Source organism: Penaeus chinensis, chromosome 19, assembly GCF_019202785.1.
Source record: "Penaeus chinensis breed Huanghai No. 1 chromosome 19, ASM1920278v2, whole genome shotgun sequence".
Lineage (NCBI taxonomy): Eukaryota > Metazoa > Arthropoda > Malacostraca > Decapoda > Penaeidae > Penaeus > Penaeus chinensis.
Window position 1 is genome coordinate 9880412 of NC_061837.1, and position 7500 is coordinate 9887911.

Sequence of the window (7500 nt, forward strand, 5' to 3'; positions counted from 1 at the left end):
TAATAAGAGGCAATCAAATCTGAATATATAAAGTACATTTTACACATTGCATGCAAATTTATGTTTATATTAATATTTCTGGAGAAATGACTTTCATCAGTTCCTCACAGGAGTCCATGACTCTAAAAAGATTAAGAATTACTGAGATAGAGTAGACTATCTATTGAGGATTTGGCAAATAAAAAAAAATTCTAGGACAAAAAAAAATAAAAATCCCAAGGAGGCCATAAAAGCAATCCCTCCAAATTAACATAATTTTATACTCATTTAGGTTGATTATAGGTGGACCATCTTATTGCCAATAAGGAGTCAATTAGTAGTTTACCCTCACATGATTTTCCAATTCCTTGAATTTCTGGGGGCCTTTTCTCTCTCTCTCTCTCTTAAATATTGATGTTATTATCATTATTGACAATAAAATGATGACGTTGTTATTGACAGGAGTGATAGCATTATGAAATGAAATATTACCAAAAATCAAAGAAACAGTGTAAACAAGTGATTGGTATGAATAGTGATACTCTCATTAGTGACTAAGCACTTATAAAACCATCTATGTATAGATATTATTATTGACATAACAATTACACTATAATCATTACATTGTTAGTGACAGTACTAATAGTAATGTAAATAAAATATCTCTGAAAATCAAGGAATAGGTGCAAACAAGTGTGGCAAGTTGGAATAGTGATTGCCTCATTGATGACTAAAACCATCTAGTGTAGATACAGTCAAATAAACCAAACTGACTATGGGCACAGCATCCCCGACAGCACTGATTTAAATCCCTTCATTACACTCTTTGATATTCACCTTATTATTAAAACAAGAAGCATTTTCTGGTGACAAAAAACCAAGTCCTCTCTCCCACCACATGCCAGTTACATCTAATCTATTTCCAGCCTTGTTATCTAATATTACCATGAAATACACACCATTTAGTGTTGAAATTCATGTCATGTTCTTTGGCTGCCTTTTCCTTTTCCACCTGACCTAAAAAGCACAGAAGAAAAAGGGTGGGAAAGGGATAACTCATTTGCGGTTTCACAACTTTCTAGACCCACTGAGCACTAACTAGAAAATTGATCAGAATCAGAAAAATGCCATCTGATCCATAAAATAGTACTATTTACACCACAAACCAACAATTTGCCCTTGGTGAAAGGTGAAAGGTGAAAGGTATATAAAAAAAAACCCACCAGAATTGCCAGCATTTTAGGGGACATAAGGAATGTTACAGATGAAGGTAAAGATCACCGCCACATGTACCACAAATAAATTTTCCCCTATCTAAACTGCTACTGAACAATGTAAGAGTGACCAAGTACCAGACAGTTGAGTCAATCCCTTGTCAGAATGCCCACTGGTCAAGTACATTTGAAGAACACTTTCACCACTGAATGACATTAGCAGTTTGTTAGTGCATTTTGGTGTCATAATAGATTCACACCAGAAAGCATCTTAATCCAAACGAGAATCCCAATTACAAAAAAAAAAAAAAAAAAAAAAAAAAAAAAATTCTTATGCAATATTCTTATATGAAAGGCAATGCATTAGTTGAAGTCTTTTCCGAGATAGGTTACATATAAAGGTCTATGGACCACTGCACTCATCATATCAATTAATGTCTAAGTAATTTCCAAGTCATTTGTATTCTTCTATACTTAATATAAGGCAGGAGCATCATATGAAATTAAGATATATTTCATACATCTCAGGTTTTGACCTTCTTTTTTCTGAGAAAATTATTCCTTTCATATAGGAAAAATTCAAAACTTTTCTCTATTTTGACTATAATCTATAGTAGCAAACATTATTTACTTTATTTCAATAAAAATTGTCTAATTCCCTTTCTCTAATCATTCATATTTTCATTGTCACTTTGACTATTTGTATATCTCCTTGTTATCAATGAAATCATTTTCTTTTGGTATACACAAATTGGTGTAACATTGCACAGTCATATTTGATAGGCTTATCTATTGAAAACAAGTGTAACAAATTTAAGGCTAGAAAGTCTAACAGGCCTAGAAGTTAACCCTAACCTATATATCACCTTTAATTTCACTTTTCTATTTACAGACACACTAAGGTAGGGCAAGAAATAATCTGCAGACACGAACAGTAACTCCATAAATAAAAGTCCACTCAGTCCTCCCACGTTTCAGCTCTCTCTTGCCATGCAAACTGAGGTGAAGACAATGTTTTCCTGTGGGTGTTGGGGGGCACGCCCATTCACAGCAACTTAAATCATTGAATAAATTTTGTGAAGTGTAATTGGGGACTTAGTCTCTGGCAAGTGCATCCATACTGCAAAGAATTACCACTAGGACCTTTAGCATTAAATGTATTTTCATTTTCTGTCCCAAAGCTGCAAAACTTTCCCTCAAACTCTGCCTATTTAGGGTCAGATTATAATCACATGCTATACTTTTAAACAGAAAAAAGTTGCTCTTTAAATAAGCAATAACAGGAAAAATATTATAAAATTATTGTCCAGTCCTGACATCATTTCCAAAAATTCTATACTCTAAATTTTTGCAAACATTATATTATTCATTAATTATATCTTTCCCTAAAGTTAAATGGAAGTAAACAAATCCTTTTAATCTAAACATTCAAATTACACTTAATCAATTTCATAATCATATCAACTTACCAAAATAGAAGGAATATTGAGACCCATCCCAAATTTTCACATACAAAATTTCCAAAGTTTCTAAGAAAGCCTAATGATGAACCAAGCAGTCAATACTATTATCAGGAGCCCCTAAAGCTATCACAATAAATGTGTTCATGCCACAACATATCAGCTTTAACCCATCACCGCAAGGTAAAAGAAATCCCTGAGTGTGATAAACTCTGGTGATTTTTGGCAACGGCCAGACACTGGTCGCAGGAGTCCGCTACATCGAGCGGAACATCCCCCTCCACGCCCCCTGGTGCATCGCCATGCGTACAGGTGAACCCCACAGACCGGTGCATGTGACCCGTCTGTAACAGGGTAAATTTGGGGTGTTCACTTCCGATATAGCACATCAACATCAATTAATCCTTTCAAGCTTTTCTATTCTTTTTTACTTATCTCCAACCAGTTTTAATTTATCTATTTTCAGTTACGAAATACTTCAGTTGCAAAATAGTAATCAATATAACGTAACCAGGATTAACAACTGTTCCTTTTTGTACTAGAACTGCTGCAACTGGCACTCCTTTTTTGCTATTTTTTCCTTTATAAAGCTTTACATAGAATACCACAATACAATGCACTGACAGAACATGTTATGATAGGCTACTTCTTTGTATCCTAGTTATTGCGCTTTAACATATGCTTAAAGATTAGTGAAAAATAGTAATAAAATAAAAGATAAAGGGAATATGCTGAAGTTGGCATTATGTATCTGGACCTGATGCCTTGTATAAAGTGTGATAAATAGTGCGAACAACACTAGCGTGAAAATTTCAGCCTTCCAGAACCTGCCGTACTTCATTCAACATTAATAGTTACCAGCTCCTTTACTGTGGTAGCAGACAGTCATCAGCTGACTGAAAAGTAACAGTAAATCTCACTAAACACTTCCTCCCACAAACACTTCCTCGAGGGTGAAGATTCTTCCTCCACAATCCTTCATGTCCCTTATTGCATCATCACTAACTCTTGAGTGAGAGAAGAGACACTCACACACCCTTTTCCTTCCTTCACTCACCATAGGCCTCCTCTAATGGGAGAGAAACCGCCACCGAGAGAAAAGGGGCGAAGGGGGGAAACTTGACCATTCCCCTGCCCCTGGGGCTTCCCTACGTGCGTGTGGGAGGGGCTGACCCTAAGGCAATGGCCAGGTGGGACTTTCTCCTCTCGCAGACCCCAAATCCTTCACAAAACGCCGAAATTCCACAGATCAGAGGACACAGGGCAAGGAATCTAAAGCAGGCTTCCCCTAAATGCCCATAGGATTCATGTCACGTCTTACGAGGGCCTAACAGTGGGAAAACAGACAACAAACTAATCTTAGAGGATGAAGTTAATGATCAGCTGGACCTTCGTGAATGACATGCCTCGCATTCCTCCGACTCTTCTGTTCGCCAAAAGTCCTTTTCTTCCCAAAGCAACAGCGAGGACTGGGGCCCATGCATTATGTTACACGCGGATGACTCCCCAGACCTGATCAACCTGTTTAAGCGTGTGAAAAGAACCAAAACAAGAGCCACGCCTCCCGCTCTTACCTCTTCGGTGTTGGCTGTCGGGGCCACCGCTGCCACTGCGGGGTCAAGCGAAAGTCAATCTTCCCTACGAACCTTTTTCGTCTTTAAAATTATATGCTTCATATTTTCACCTTCTTTGTTATTTTTCATACTACAGTAAATAAATAATATGCAATATAGGCCGATGATTAATTTTAAATCTTCGATTTGAATCTATGACTAAAGTTCTTCATGTCTTCGCCCTTCTAACAATGAGAGGAAATCATCAATTTACCGAGATAGTCATTCCAAGATGCTCTCATTCTTACAGCAAAAAACACAGAATCAAGGCTTTAGAGTCTCCTTTAATAACGTTTATATGAAATTTATTAGGAAAATGAGGTCAAGACACCGGAAGTGATGATCATTATTTGATATCGTTGAATGCACCTTCACCAAGGCTGACTCGGGCCTCTATTCTAATTCTATTGTTTTACTTTTATCAAGAAAGTGTTTCGTGTAGACTGGAAAAGGGAAAGCAATGAATGTTATTTAAACGCACAGATCCAGAAGAAATAGACATAAGCTTAAAATGCACATACTATATATATATATATATATATATATATATATATATATATATATATATACATATATTAGTATATATATATACTAATCAAAGATCCATAGCTACCATGAAGATCCGGTGAACTGGATGGCACCTTGTAATGTCGAGTGAAAAAAGGTTCCCCAGGGGTGGGTGGAGGACCTCACACACCTGACTTCTGTATCTGACAACACCAAAACAAGTTTTTGTTTTTGTTTTTTTTTAGCACCAACTACTGTACATTCACCTGCTATTGTGATTAACTTCCGTTACTTAATCTTGCCATTGTCAATCGCCGTTCAGTCTGTCATTATCACTAGTTCCGCATCATCATTAGGACACTATCAGCCTTAGCACCGCACTGTAAACACCATCGGTCATCACACTTTAATACCATCTACAAGTATCAGTTACACCACTATATCAACTGCATGTCCATTTTACCGCTATCGTTCTCACGAGCTTAATTACTGTCACGTCTTTTCTTCACCTTTGCGTTAGTCACGGTAATTATTAGAAACACACTATTATTCAGACCATATAATCAGCTCCCTGACCCAAAACTCACAAATTCCAATGTAAACGATTGACAACCAAGTCGTGGGATTCCGAAACCTCGGTGGAAGAAGGGCCCATCCCACACCGTTAGTTCCTCGAATGGCCCCTATGCGCGGGTGTCCCAAGGGGCAAGACGGCGTGGAGTGTGGGTGCGGCCCTCATAACCCGAGACACAGCCGTTGACAAGACAGTTCTGGACACCGCAGTCGACGAGACACCAGCTGACTCAGACAACATCGAAGTATCTTTGACTCGACACCTCCCGCTTCCTTCCTTCTTCTCCCTACAGATTACCCTCCCGGAGGGTGTGGCGCCCAAGGGCAAACACAGGGCGGGGTGCCTATGGGGGACAGGTGTTTGATGTCCGATTATTTGACGGATCGTTTTGTCTGAATGATTTGTTTTTTTGTTTGTTTGGTATATACACGGGTTTGTGTGTGTGTGTGTGTGTGTGCGTGCGTGCGTGCGTGCGTGCGTGCGTGCGTGCGTGCGTGTGTGTGTGTGTGTGTGTGTGTGTGTGTGTGTGTGTGTGTGTGTGTGTGTGTGTGTGTGTGTGTGTGTGTGTGTGTGTTCGCGCACTGACAGTCACTTATTCTCATGTGCTGAAAATAGAGATGATAGTGTCAGTGGAAATGGCGTCCCGAAAATAACGTAACAATGACGATACTGATAGTGATAATGATGTCATTAATATATAATGATAGTAGTAAGGTTAATGATAATGTTGGTGATGATTATAAAGATTAAAACAATTGTAATACCATTGATACACAATATCATTAATGGTAACCATTATGATACTGATGATAATGATAATAAAGACAATTGTAATAGTGATATTATTGCTAATAATAATAATAATATTAATGATAATAATAATAATAATAATACAAATAATAATAATAATAATAATAATAATAATAATAATAATAATAATAATAATAATAATAATAATAGTAGTAATAATAATAATAATTACAACAATAATAATAATTACAACAATAATAATAATTATTATAATAATAATAATTATTATAATAATAATAATTATTATAATAATAATAATTATTATAATAATAATAATTATTATAATAATAATAATTATAATAATAATAATAATAATTATAATAATAATAAAATAATAATAATAATTACAATATTAATAATAATAATAGTAATGATGACGATGATGCTAACAGTAATGATACAACACTAATAATAATATTGATAATAACGATAATGACACTGATAGCAACGATAATAACACGGAAAACAATATATGAAGGACATATCAAGAGTTCTTGAAGTTAGAAATATAATTGTGAAAATAACACTAATAATAATGATGACAAGAGACAATCCTAATAACAACGCTAACAATGCAATTAAAATGAGTCACAACGATTATACATAATAGCAATCATATAGATAATACCTAAAATCAGAAGCAAGACAATCCGGAAATCAAGGGAAAACAGAAAGTTACGGGTTAAGATGAACGGTAAAAACTCCCACCAGCTCTACACCAACTGGTGGCGTGACGCGGTGTGATGAACTGTTTATCCCATCTACACTTGCCGCCCGAGTGCTGCGTCAGATACACGTGCTCACCGAAGTCTGCGGGGATAAAACGACTCTTTGGCTGTTTCGTTCGTTTCTGTTGGTACTCTGGTGAACGTACACAGAAGTGAAGCAAATGGCTACTTTCACGAGGGAGGGAAACAAAAAACAACTCTCTTGTGAAGACATCAGTAAGGTTAGATTTCTATTTAAATGTATATATATATATATGCAGGTATGTATGAAAATTCATACTGTAATAATGTAAATGGGTATATGTGTTTGTGTATTTATCTATATTATATGCATATGTATGTGTATGTATGTATATATGTGTGTATATCATATTCATATGTATGTGTATGTATATCCTATGCATATGTCTGTGTATGTGTATGCATATATGTATGTATGTATATCATATGCATATGTATGTACATAAATGCATATGAATGTATATATATTTATATATATATGTATATATCTATGTATATATATCTATGTGTAAATATATATGCACATATATATATATCCATGTGTATTTATATGTATATATACATACACATGTGTGTGTATATATGTATATATAT

At 35.6% G+C, this 7500-nt stretch overlaps 1 protein-coding gene across 1 annotated transcript in view; it reads right to left on the reverse strand.

The window, feature by feature from the left end:
* The window catches only part of LOC125035461 (tudor domain-containing protein 7B-like), a 36539-nt gene extending 32258 nt beyond the window's left edge, over positions 1-4281 (reverse strand). The window contains exon 1 of the mRNA XM_047627887.1: positions 4228-4281. The gene's annotated coding sequence lies outside the window, so the exon portion shown is untranslated. The remainder of the gene's footprint in view (positions 1-4227) is intronic.
* Between the last annotated feature and the right edge of the window lie 3219 nt (positions 4282-7500).